General features: G+C 47.3%; 1 protein-coding gene across 1 annotated transcript in view; it reads left to right on the top strand.

Moving 5' to 3' along the window:
- Positions 1-12,283: 12,283 nt before the first annotated feature.
- LOC138246300 (galactoside alpha-(1,2)-fucosyltransferase 2-like) overlaps positions 12,284-13,605 on the top strand; it is a 220,250-nt gene continuing 218,928 nt past the window's right edge. Inside the window, exon 1 of the mRNA XM_069200774.1 lies at positions 12,284-13,592. The gene's annotated coding sequence lies outside the window, so the exon portion shown is untranslated. The remainder of the gene's footprint in view (positions 13,593-13,605) is intronic.

Below are 13,605 nucleotides of genomic sequence, written 5' to 3'. Positions count from 1 at the left end.
GTGTTCCTGGGCCTCCGTCCCATGGTCCGTGTGCCCACTACCCCTGCCCCCCAGGTCCCTGTTGTTGTTGGGGTGGTGGGTTATCCTGGGTTCCCTGTAGTGGTGGACAGTGTCCTGGGGACGGAGGTATGGGCCCGCTGGATGGGTGCTGTGCTGGTGTTACCAGAGGGTGGAAGGTCTGTGGTGGCCTGTGCCTGTGTGAGGGGAACCGACTGTCCCGAGGCCCACGATGGTCCAGGCTGGTCATCTAGATCCAGGTGGACAGAGCTGCTGTCATCACTGTGGGCCTCTTCTGTGGGTGGGGTGGAGATGTCTGGACCCTCCAGTCTGGTGACGTTGGGTAGTGGTCCTGCAGGGGTGTAAAGGCATGATTATTGCATCTGTGTGTGTCATGGTGTGCAATTGGTGGGTGACCGTGTACCCCAGTGCTAGCATTCCTGTGTGGGGGCTTGTGTAATGATGGTTGAGGGGGGTGTTATGGGTATGTGCAGTGGGCATGCTTTAGTGATGTGTGTCCATGCTTTGTTTTGTCATGCAGGGCTTGGTGTTGGGATGGGTGGTTTGTGATATTGGTACATTTGTGAGGAGTTGGAGTGATAGGGGTGGGGGTATGTGATAGCATGCAGGTAGGGTGGGGGATAGGGGGATATGATAGTTAAGATTTGACTTACCAGAGTCCATTCCTCCACCGACTCCTGCGAGGCCCTCAGTATGCAGAATAGTCAAGACCTGCTCCTCCCATGTTGTTAGTTGTGGGGGAGGAGGTGGGGGTCCGCCGCCAGTCCGCTGTACTGCGATGTTGTGTCTGGAGACCACAGAACGCACCTTCCCCCGTAGGTCGTTCCACCTCTTCCTGATGTCGTCCCGATTTCTTGGGTGCTGTCCCGCTGCGTTGACCCTGTCGACTATTCTTCGCTATAGCTCCATCTTCCTAGCTATGGAGGTGTGCTGCACCTGTGATCCAAATAGCTGTGGCTCTACCCGTACGATTTCCTCCACCATGACCCTACGCTCCTCCTCCGAGAACCTGGGGTGTCTTTGCCGTGCCATGGGGTGGTGTAGGTGATGTGTAGGGTGGTGTATGTGGTGATAAGTGTGGTGATATGTAGTGGTGTGTGGTGTTTTGTGCGTGGAAATAGTTTGGGTGATGGTGTTGAGTGCATGTGGCTGCTAGTTTGTGAATGGCGGTGTCTCTCTCTGGCCTTCTTTCAGATTTTTTTGTCGTAGGGGGTTGTGGGTGATGTGGGTGGGTGTTTTATATAGTATTGAGTGTGTGGGAGTGGTGTGTGTGTGTGTATCAGGTGTGTGTCTTTCGAATTGTCCAATGTGGTGGTGTTTTGGAGATGTGTGTATTTTGAGTGTGGCGGTGTGTACCGCCAATGGAATACCGCAGTTGAAAGACCGCTGCGTGGATTCGTGGGTCGTGATGGCATGGGCGTATTTCTGTTGGCGTGACGGTGGAGGTTTTGTTTTCGCCAGTTTATCACTGACCTTTGATGTGGCGGACTTGTGTGGGTGTCTGAATTTTGTCGGATTTCGGGATGTGGGTCATAATAGCTGTGGCGGATTTCCGCAGCCACGGCGGTGTGTTGCCGGTCTTCTGCACGGCGGTATGCAGCTTTTACCGCCAATGTTGTAATGACCCCCAAAGTCTCTTTCAAGCACAAAGTACCTGGTTTGGAGTGGAAAATCTCCGCAAAGGGCCGCAGAAGAAGAGATACGTGGAAAAATGGTGTGTGCGTCGATTTCTCCCCAGCACACACGGACTTGCGTCGTTATTTTTCACGCGGGGAAGTCGGGCGTTATTTTCCAGTGCGTGGACAATCCCTTTCTGTGGGTCGTGGGGATTACCAGATGTCCCGGGTCTGTGCGTGGATTCTCCTGCTTGTTTTCCGGCTGCACGTCGTTCTGCAGGGATGTGTCCGTCGAAGTTTCGCTCTCACGGCAGGCGTCGCGTTGATTTCCCCTCTGGAAGATGGGCGGCGTTGTCCTTGCGAGACCGTGCGTCGAAGTTCCGGACGCCCCAAAGGCGTTGCGTCGATCAGCGTTGGTGTGCGGCATTTTTCTCGCCGCAGAACAAGCTGTGCGTCGAAATGTTTCGGTGAAGGAAGAGTCCAAATCAAAAAAAGAGAAGTCTTTTTGGTTCTGAGACTTCAGGGAACAGGAGGCAAGCTCTATCCAAGCCCTTGGAGATCACTTTGCAGCCAGACAAGAGTTCAGCAAGGCAGCAGGCCAACAGCAAGGCAGCAGTCCTCTGTAGAAAGCAGTCAGGTGAGTCCTTTGAGCAGCCAGGCAGTTCTTCTTTGCAGGATGCAGGTTCTGGTTCAGGTTTCTTCTCCAGCAAGTGTCTGATGAGATAGGGCAGAGGCCCTGTTTTATACCCAAATGTGCCTTTGAAGTGGGGGAGACTTCAAAGAGTGGCTAAGAAGTGCACCAGGTCCCCTTTCAGTTCAATCCTGTCTGCCAGGGTCCCAGTAGGGGGTGTGGCAGTCCTTTGTGTGAGAGCAGGCCCTCCACCCTCCCAGCCCAGGAAGACCCATTCAAAATGCAGATGTATGCAGGTGAGGCTGAGTACCCTGTGTTTGGGGTGTGTCTGAGTGAATGCACAAGGAGCTGTCAACCAAGCCCAGCCAGACGTGGATTGGAAGGCACAGAAAGATTTAAGTGCAAAGAAATACTCACATTCTCAAAGGGCCATTTCTAGAATAGTAATATCAAATCCAACTTCACCAGTCAGCAGGGTTTGGTATTACCATTCTGGCCATACTAAATATGACCTTCCTACTCCTTTCAGATCAGCAGCTACCACTTCAATACTGTATGAGGGCAGCCCCAATGTTAGCCTATGAAGGGAGCAGGCCTCACAGTAGTGCAAAAACGAATTTAGGAGTTTTACACTACCAGGCCATGTAAACTACACAGGTACATGCCCTGCCTTTCACCCACACAGCACCCTGCTCTAGGGGTTACCTAGGGCACACATTAGAGGTGACTTACATGTGGAGAAAGGGGAGGTTTAGGCTTGGCAAGTACTTTTAAATGCCAAGTCGGGTGACAGTGAAACTGCACACACAGGCCTTGCAATGGCAGGCCTGGGACAAGGTAAAGGGGCTACTTAAGTTGGTGGCACAACCAGTGCTGCAGGCCCACTAGTAGCATTTAATCTACAGGCCCTATGTACATATAGTGCACATTAATAGGGACTTATAAGTAAATTAAATAGTCAAATCAGGTAGGATCCAAAGTTACCATGTTTAAAAAGGGAGAGAGCATATGCACTATAGCACTGGTTAGCAGTGGTAAAGTGCGCAGAGTCTAAAAGCCAGCAAAACAAGGTCCAAAAAGTGGAGGGAGGCAGGCAAAAAGTTAGGGGTGGCCACCCTAAGGCATGTCAGGTCTAAGAGTGTTGAAGCAGGAGGATGATATTGCGTTGATTTGCTAAGTCATCGAGAGCGATGACTCCAGTATGATGCTGAGACTGTATGCGTGCGTGGTGGGTGTTGGGGGTGGTCCTAGGGTGGTGGGTCACCAAGAGTCGTTCTATGCTGTCTTGTTGAGACTGATGAAGATGACCTCATTTTTTTCTGAGTTCAATTTGAGGTGGCTTGCTGTCATCCAGTTAGCGATGGCGAGGAGTCCGGTGTGTAGGTTATTCCTGGCGGTAGATGGGTTCCTCGTGAGGGAGTTGATGAGCTGGGTGTCGTCAGCGTATGAAATGATGGTGAGGCCGTGGGAGCAGATGATGCTGGCGAGTGGAGCCATGTAGATATTGAAAAGGGTGGGGCTGAAGGAGGATCCTTGGGGGACCCCACAGATGGGGCTGAGAGAGGATCCTGGGGGGACCCCACAGACCTTTCCGGTCTACAGCCTTGGTGACTGTAGACCGGAAAGGAGGGAGGTGAACTCTTTGGGTTCTTTCGGAGAGGGAGGAGGTGAGCCAGTCCAGGGTTTTGTGGCGAATTCTGGCATTGAAGAGGCGTGTGCGGAGCGTTTGGAGGCATACAGTGTCGGAAGCTGCGGAGAGGTCTATGAGGATGAGGGTGGCGGTTTCGCCCTTGTCCAATCTGGTCCTAATGTTGTCTGTGCAGGCGATGAGGGCATTCTCGGTGCTGTGGTTTTTGCGGAATCCAGACTGGGAGACGTTGAGTATGTTGTTGTTGTTTTCCAGGAAGTTCTTTGATGATGGCAAAATGTTCTTTGCTGTTGTGTGCGTTGTTGTCTATGCGTTCTTTGTAGAAGGATTGTTTGGTGGTCCGGATGAGCTGGTGATGTTTGCGCATGGCAGATTTGAGGGCGGAGAAGTTGCTCACTGAGGATTCTTGGCACCAGGCTTTCTCAATTTTTCGGCATTCTCATTTGAAAGAGTGAAGTTCTGCAGTGAACCAGGGGGTTGTCTTGTTGGTGCATGTGTTGTTGGTTATTTTGAGAGGGTGCAGAGCCACGCATTGGCCACACAGCATCGACCGTACAACATTGGAGATAAGGCTGGTAAAATGTTGGCCTGGGTGGAAAAAAGTGTCCAGAGCAGATTGAGGGTGCCTGAGATAGCAGATATGGCTGGTGGGATTCATAAGACCAGCACAGCCATAGCAGAGGCCTTTGAGGCCTATTATGAGGAAGTATATACTTCTGACACAACTAGAACCGATGCGGACTGTGTAGACTTCCTCAAGGATATCACACTACCAGTACTCATGCAGGAGAACAGGGAAGCCCTAGAGGTCAACCTAACAGAGGGAGAACTGACAGCAGCAATACAGGGCCTGCAGTCAGGGAAAGCTGCAGGGCCAAATGGCCTGCCTGTCAAGTTTTATAAAACCTTGGCTGACAAAGTTACCAAACCCATGAGAGAATGGTTCCAGCTGGGTGCAAGGAGGGTGCCTGTCAGTTGATCAGAGAGTAGCCATTATTGTAATTATCCACAAAAAAGGTAAGCCACCGACAGACTGTAACTCATATAGACCCATATCCTTACTGAATGTAGAAGTGAAAGTACTTGCAAAGGTGCTGGCGACCAGGCGCTGAGGGGTTATCACTTCCCTTGTGCACCCAGATCAGTCGAGCTTCATGCCACATAGAAACACCCGTCTGAGATGTCTGTACAGGGAACTATACATGACGTAACCACCAAGTAAAGTTGATGACCCTATATTCCAAAATGGCATTTGATAAAATAGAGTGGAACTATGCCAGGATGGTCTATGGGCCAAAATACTGCAAGTGGGTAAGGCTCCTCTTTCAGGTACCTCTAGCAAGGGTGAGAGTCAATGGGATGGTGTCTCGTGTGTTTTTCCTGTGTAAGGGGTGCCCACTCTCACCCACGATTTTTGCACTGATGCTCAAACCTTTGGTGGCATGGGTGCGCCAAGACCCCCTGATAGCGGGACAGAGGGTTGGCGGCAGTTGGGAGGAGCGTCTCTGTAAAGAAGACATCGTATTATACGTCACCCAGCCGTACCTCATCATAGGCAGAGTATTGCAGATCTTCAACACTTTTGGAAGCTACTCTGATTACCAGGTAAACTGGTCCAAGTCATTGGTTTATCCCCTAGCCAGCGAGGCTCCCCGGCTGCCAATAGACTGTACACTAAGGGTGGTGCAGGACGGATTCAAATGCCTGGGAATTTACATCACCCAAGACTCTCATGACTTTCTACGCAGAAATATTCTTGCCCAAGTAGATAGGCTACACTGTTATGTGGTACACTGGTGGAATTTGCCCCTCTTCATGATGAGTAGTGCGTCCTTATATAAAATGATGACCCTCCCACGCCCATTATATGTGTTGAAGAATACACCATTTAGAATCCCTACAAGGGTATTTAGGAAAATAGATCATAAAGTCCGAACACTCCTATGGAATGGCACCACTCCGAGAATTGCACTATGTAAGATGCAGAAGGCATTGTATGAAAGGGGACTAGCAGTCCCAGACTTCCTGAAGAATTATTGGGCAAAGCAACGACTGGGTCTTCTCAGATCAGCAAAAACCAGCTTATTGCATGGATACAGAAGCCCTAGGTTGTGCAGGTTACAAGGCCATTCTATATCAGAGACAAAGGGAAAGGGGCCTAGACCCAGACGCTAGTTAGGGCCAGGAGAGAAGTCACAACCTATTTAGGCTGGGAGTAAAAATAAACAAACTTGGCACCTTTGTGGCAAAGTGACCTGCTCTGAGAATCTGGAGGCCTAAAGAGCTTCTCAAGGTGGGAACTGATTGGAATAGAACATCTAGGAGATATCTGGAGGGGGGAGGCCATGACACAGTTTGAAGACCTTAGTCAGGAATATGAACTGGCAGAATTAGAACGATGTTGGTACATGTGACTTGGTCATGACCTGAGGAAACATGTCCCAGAGGGAGAGCAACTGCTTGAGGCCTCTCCTTTAGAAGATGGACTGCTTACGGATATTCCACCCGAAAAAGGGATCTCCAACACATACAGAAATCTGATTAATGATTATCCAGATCCAATAGTGGCATTAAGAAAAGCATGGATTAGGGACCTAGGAGACATTGATTATAATGATTGGGTAGATGCCATCCAGAGCCCAAGGGAGATAGCTAGTCGGATCAGATTTTGGTTAATCCAACTAAGGATTTTAAACAGATCATACTTCTCAAGATTGGTAAAGCAGATATGCTGCTATGCTTGCGGGGTTGTACTCAAGAGGGAACTTTCTTTCATATACTTTGGTAATGCCTGAGGATCCAAGGGCCATATGTACGAACACATTTTCCCATTGACACAGAATGGGAAAAACCCTTTGCTACATCTGGCCCCAAGAGTATTAGAAGCAAGTAAAAGAGGTAATGACTCAGGTGTTGTCAGCCACAGTCCCTGTTTATGGTAAGTGGCTCCTCCTGGCTATTCCAGGGGAGGAGGCCTGTCCGAGGTACCAGAAGATATGGCTGGTGATGGCAGCAGGGGTATCTAAACTAAACACAGCACAAGCATGGGCCTCGGCTGCCCATCCGAGAGTAGAGGATTGGAAATCAGATCTAGATTGGTTTCAGAGGGCGAAACAGGTGGTTTGGCAGAGCAGAGGATACCGCAAGAAATGGGAGAAAGTCTGGGGGGACCTAGTGAAACTTTAGGGGGTTCTGAGAGGAGGGGGAAAGGTGGAGGGGTAAAGGGTACAGAGCACATAGGGCGATCAACCACGGGCATGGACTGCAAATGTGATGATGGGCCGTAAAAGCACCATAACTATGAAGGGTCCAGGTTTTAAATCCATTGATGATAATTGCACTGGACTGTATGATGCATACTAAACTGAGATCGTTATGTGGACATGCTGTATGATACACTAAAGTTTATAAAAAGAGTTTCTTATTTTTAAAAAAGAACATTAATTTAACTGACTATGTTCCCTGTTTTATTCATGCTTTTGATTCTGTCAGGGGGCCCATTGCCTCATCTTTTCTTGAAATCAACACTGCCCCAATTCTGCAAAGATGCTTCATCTATTAGATTGGCATCAACAGCAGCACCCACATGCAAGCAGGGGACACTTTGGTTCTTTTTGTGAACAGGCCTCAGGGTTGTTATTCTGAGCGGAAGCATCAGAGGACAAGAGTTTCAAAATACGTTTAAGGGTCCTGAATGTTGAGCGTAGATTTAGGAGCACATAATAATAAACAAGAGCCTCACTATCATACGGTGAGCAGGGTATTCAGTTCCTTCAGAGCAGATAGAAGTCAGACCTAAGGGTGCACATGTTTCTCTGGGGACGAATAGGTCTGAGGACAGTGAGGATCCCTGTAAATGAGCAGGAGATTTAGGGCACAAAGGACTGAGGGATATGAGGATGAGCAAGGGTGAGGTGAGATTCATGGACCTGAAAATGAGTGTCGGTAGACCAGTGGGTGAAATGCAGTAGCATGGTGAAGTTTTCAGTCCTGTACAATGAATGTTACTGGCCTCAAGGGCTATAAAAGATTTGTTCTCCACAAAGTTATTACAAAACTGGCACCCTGGCACTAGCCAAGCAATGCCTCATGAAAGGTCACGATCTGCAAATGTAGGCAACTTTCTTTTCAGGTGTAAGTAGGCTAAGTATATTTTCATGGTTTCCTATAAGATCGGCCAGGCCTTACAGGTGTCAGAGCGCTGCCCATTTATGATGTATTGTACTTTTAAGAGTGTGCATGCATGACAGTCATTGGATACTTACAGGAAATGCATCTACTGACCACCCTTCTGGAGGATGACCCACATTTTTATCTTTATCTTCGTGCAGGCTGCATTTTGCCTGATGGTGTGGGTCCTTCCTGGGAAGCTTCGGGCATTTGTAAATATCCAAGGAGATTTCTAGTAGCGCCAAGGCCTCTGGACTTCAGTGTCATGTCTCTCCGAAGTGATGCTGACCTCCCTGAACTCTGCTTGAAGCACTGTAACCTGAGTAGCAAAGCCTGGGGCGTCTATGACTTCTTTGATTTGTTAATTATTTGATTGCAGTCCTTCAGGTATTGCACCTCTCCTAAAATGGTGAGTCAGCAGAGTAAGGGAAGGTGGAGACGCTATTTTATGTGAATGGTACTGCTAGAGAGGCTCAACGCCTGAACATCTCAGTTAAATACTTAGCAAAAACAGAGCGGCCACAGAGATGCCACAAAGTTTGCTCCTTAGGTTACAACTCTTCAAAGAGATGGTTGTGTGGTGTAACATCATTTCGGACAGGGATGTTCTGAGTATGATCCTCACTGTGGAAAAGTTTGAAACAGAGAAGAGCATATTAAAATCTTATATCTACTCACATTTGCAATGCAAAAGAGCATATTCAAATCGTATATCTGCTCGCATGTACAATGTCCAAGTGATTTAAGGTATACGTGTATTTATTGAACTCAACACAGTAACACTAGCAGGATTACAATAGGACTCAAATCCTTCTCTACTTGGCCAAATTGCGTGATCCATGACCCATAGCTTTACTTCACTATGTATAATTTTCCTTAATTAAGCAGTTTGAGAGCACATTGAGGTACTTTAGTACATGATCTACTCTCTACAAACCACTCATTTATAAATGGTAAATAGAAAAGAATCATATTTCACATTTTAAAGCAGTACAGGCTATATAACTGGAGAACGTAGCTAACTGCCCCATGTTGAGCAATGTGTGTTAACATATTCAGGGCTTTGGCTATTCTTGAATGTTTCGTGTTTAATATGTATATTAAATTCGATAAATGACACATGATTCAGTGATATGAGCATAAGAACTTAATTTAGAAAATGAGAAATATTGAAAAATGCATTTACTTTTTGTTTTTCATTTTAAAGTCTTTACCATTTTGTTCATGGCATTGGTTGCCTGATTTACATCTTGGTGGCTTAGCTCAGTCTTTGGCTCTTAGAGTCAAGGCAGACTGCTGGCTAAGCTTTCCCCAGTGCTGTCTGTGCCCTTTCCAAAAATGTAGTGCCTCCTACGCCCTTGCCAATGGCAGGCTCGCACCAGCACAAATAAGCTCAGAAGTATGAAATGCACGCCCACCATTCCACCTTCTAGTCCAAACACTAACTCCTATCTAATATGGATGCTGCTAAACAACATGACAGTCTATGTTTATAATTTGAAACTGCCAACCTCATTTCCACCAATCATTTGGATAGTCTAAATTCTGGTTTATACATTTTCCAATCTTTCATTGACTCGCTAGTTCTCCAATGTAACAAAACCATGCATGTCTATGGGCAACATAAATTAGAAGGCGGGTTAGGGGTTGCTAATATTGGCATCCTCTATTGCAGACTTACACTAAAATCAGATACATTCAAATGCCTCAGAATCCCAAGTTATAGTTTATCTGGGGTTGTCACCGTGGTTTTGGCAAAGAACGATGCTGTGATTGGTCGTGTCACTTTGTCCATGTGCAGGGCTTGGGCTTGTACAAATGCAAGCTCTGCTCTTCGTGACGCTGTGCTCTTGTGCACACAAATTATTTTATTTTCCTATTGTGCAGGGTCTTTTTTCTGTGAGCCATTGTACAGGGAGGAAACTTCTCTTCTATGCTGTACAATGCTAGGGAAAACCTGTTCTATAAGTATGAAAGCAGCTTCTTTTATTTGATGTATGGTGATGTTACATTTACACTAATCTCCTTTCCTGGCTCAATAATGACTCCCTTTCCTAGACAGGTTGGTTGATTATGAACACCACTTAGGCCTGTTCCTTTATTTGACTTGTGTTTAACCCTCTGGTAGCTTGGCAAAAAGCAGTCAGGTTTATTTTAGAGGCAATGTGTGAAGTTTATGTGCAGCACTCAAACAGTAATTAAGTGAAAAAGCAACAGAAGAAAAATCCCAAATCAATTTAAGAAAATAGAGTATGTTTTAATAAATAAGATGACACAAAACAAAAAATCGTGTCAGTAGAACCGGAGGTATGAGTTTTTAATGTTTAGGATACAAATAGTGCCAAAAGGCACAAACCACAAACTGCCAGTAGCTGGTCACGCTGCGCCAGGACAAAGCCACAAGTTCAGGCTGACGAGGATGGTGTGCTGGTCGGAGAGGGGATCAGGTGCGACCTGCTGGGAGTTGTATTGTTTGTCCTTGCTGCAAGGGGGCTGCGCATGCGGGGCTCTATGTTGTGCTTCATTAGGTCTGCCGAGCCAATGATCAGGAGCTGTAAGTTGCTGCGATGCACAGCCCTTGTGTTGTCCTGCATCGTTCTGTGTAAGAACCGGGAAAGCCACTGATCAGGGGCAGGGAGGTGCTGTGATACGAGGCACTGCATCAGTCAGCATCCCATTACTTCGGATCAAGTGAAGGAACTGATCGGGAGATATGAGGCGCTGCCCTGCAAGGGCCTTGCATCGTCCTGCACTGTTATGTGACAGGTTCGGTGACACTGACAATCTGCAAGGAGCTGCAATGCTAAGCCTTTGACTCCAGCCAAGGGTCCTGGACCGTGGGGACAGCACTTGGTGGGGCCAGGACACACTCCCAGGGGCCAGCAGAGAGGACCAGCTCAGGTCCAGTTGGATCTGGTCAGCTGGGAAGAATAAGAGGCCTCTGGAAGCTTATGTTCCTGCAGCTCAAACATGATTCAGCTGAATGACCATTAAAATCACTTCTGGGGTCCTGGGTTCTAGGTAAGCAGGTCAAGTCTAGCTTCTTCAGAGAACAGAGCAGTCCTTCTTCTCAAGTCCAGGAGAGTTCTGATTTCAGGCTCCGTTTCAACCACTGATTTGGCTATCATCTGGAAAAATGCTTTGTTTCTGTGTTGCCAACTTTGCATGTGTGTTGTACTGTACAGCACACATACAACACTGGAAAAGTGTTAAACTGCGTTGAAGCACAGTGTTTTGTACTTGAAGAATATCCCTTAAGTACAAAACCTATAATTGAACAGTACACACACACGCCCTATGATGCATGGATACGGGTATTGGCGTATGTCAGCCTTATGCCCTATATGATGTGGGCATTGGCGTATGTCAACCTACAGTGTGCCACCTCAGAAAGAGAAGAAATCAGCACCATTTCTTTGTGGATATGAATACTGTCCTGGTCTCCCCTTTTCACTCAAACTAATACAGAAACTTCAACTGCTGCGCTTTCTTGCGTGAAAAGTTAGTATATCTGTCCCTAACTCTCCTTGCACATTTGCCACAGCCTTTCTCATACTGTGCGTAATACAATTTAAAACGATGACGTGCAAATTCACAGTGCTTTCAGCCGCAGAATGTGACATCGAAGCACTATAAATACATACCACTATTCTACTGATGATGCAAGTAGCATTCAGTTCTATTGCAGGTTAAATTCACACACATTTGCAAATGCTGCACTAACCAGCTTAGCTTTCAGAACATAAAAGAGTGCGCGCTACATATAAAATGTAATGCATACACCTTACATGAAAAATACATTGATAATTTGAACATTTATTTTTTATTTAAGGTGTCTGCATTATATTTTATGTGTATTTCCCTTAAGGAGAAAGGCAACAAATTAGTTGCTGAAAAGTGGGTTCTTATGTTTTGTCACATACAGGAATCAATTTATGCACTACAACTTCTGGATGACAGGACATACTTTGTACAAGGCTGTCATTGAGAAATATCCGTGTCCTTGAAGCTACAGCAGCCTAGTCACACCAGAGAGGAGGGGGTGAGGGTATTGGTGCAAGAGGTATTAGCCTTCTCATCCCAGTGGCCATTGCGCGCCTCACTGGATCTACCTGTCCCTCAACAACGGCGCACCCCGGCCGGGCCCCGCCCTATCTGGAACGCCAACAGGTGGACTGCCCGGCTGGGAGCTGGGAGCGGGGAGCGGGGAGCGAGGAGCTGAGAGGCGAAAGGGAGAAACTGGCGAAGGAGAGCGACAAATGAGACAGGCCGGGCGAATGGACGAGAGAATTCAAGAGAAACGAAACGAGAGAACGTGTGTGGGGAACGAAACAGCAGATAATGCGAAGTGCGTAGAGAGCAAGAGAAGCGGAGTAAAGAGGCGAATTGGGCGTAGAAGAGAAAGAGGAGAGAGAGAGACAAAATAGAATGAGCGAGGGAGATAAAAAGTAGAACGTGTCAGAGAAGAACAAATGATGAATGAACGGACAAAAATTGAAGAAAGACAAAGGTAAGGCAGAATCAGGGACGGGTGGGAGTAGAGCGAGCGGCAGCAAACCAGTAGAGGGGTGAAAAGGTAGAGAACAGAGTGAGGGTGAGAGAGGCAAAGGAAGTATGGGAGAGGAGGTAAGCCAGGCACTGGAAAGAAGAAAAGAGTGAAGAGGAGAGTTTGGGAGATTCAATAAAGAGTGAGGGCGAGAAAGAAACGGAGGTAGGAGGTGCATATGAAACGAGGGAAGAGAGACAGAAGGAGGGGCAGAGATAAGATGGAAAGTCAGGTGAAGAGAAAGGAGATCGGACAGAAGGGACAAAACAAAATTGAAAAACAATGAAATTAAAACAGTTAAATCAAAACAAGACGCAGGTGAGGGAGGGAGACGCTGCCCTGGAGAAAGAGAGAGACGCCAAGAGGAGGCAGAGGGGCGAGGCAGAGGAGGGAGACCGAGAAAGATGGTAGGAGGACGACGGAGAGGAAACAAGAGAAGGGGAGAAAAGACGAAGAAAGAGAAAATGAAAGTAGAACAGATAGAGATAGCAAGGAGGATCGGAAAGAGTGGATAGAGTAACAGAGTTGAACGGGAAGGGATGGACTGGAATCAGAAAGCGGGGAAAGAAGAAAAAGATAAACACAGAGGATGTAGATGGGAGAAAATTACAGGAGGTAGGTCAGAGGGATGGACGTGGAGAACAGAGATAAAACAGAACAGAATAAAATGAGATAAAACACGAGAGAGTGGAAAAGGCAGAGAAAGTAAGAAAAGCTGAAAATGGAGAGAGGCAGGGAAAAATCCGGAAAGAGAGAAAAGGGTGGAGACCAAGAGGCGGGCAGGAAAGAGAAGGAAGACAAAAGAAAAGGTGACAAGCAGCGGGGAGGGAGTGCCACCTGCGGAGTAGGAGGTCAGATGTGAACTGGGAGATGCTGTAACTCGTGCGACTGGAGTGACTGGAGTATCCTTTCTCGCTCAGCAGCGCTCACTGGAGGGGTCTCGCCAGCAGAGAGCTATCCCAGGTACCTCCTCGTC

The sequence above is a fragment of the Pleurodeles waltl genome, chromosome 7 (assembly GCF_031143425.1).
Source record: "Pleurodeles waltl isolate 20211129_DDA chromosome 7, aPleWal1.hap1.20221129, whole genome shotgun sequence".
Taxonomy (NCBI): domain Eukaryota; kingdom Metazoa; phylum Chordata; class Amphibia; order Caudata; family Salamandridae; genus Pleurodeles; species Pleurodeles waltl.
The sequence above is the reverse complement of the archived record's forward strand: the minus strand, read 5'-3'. Positions and strand labels throughout refer to the sequence as shown.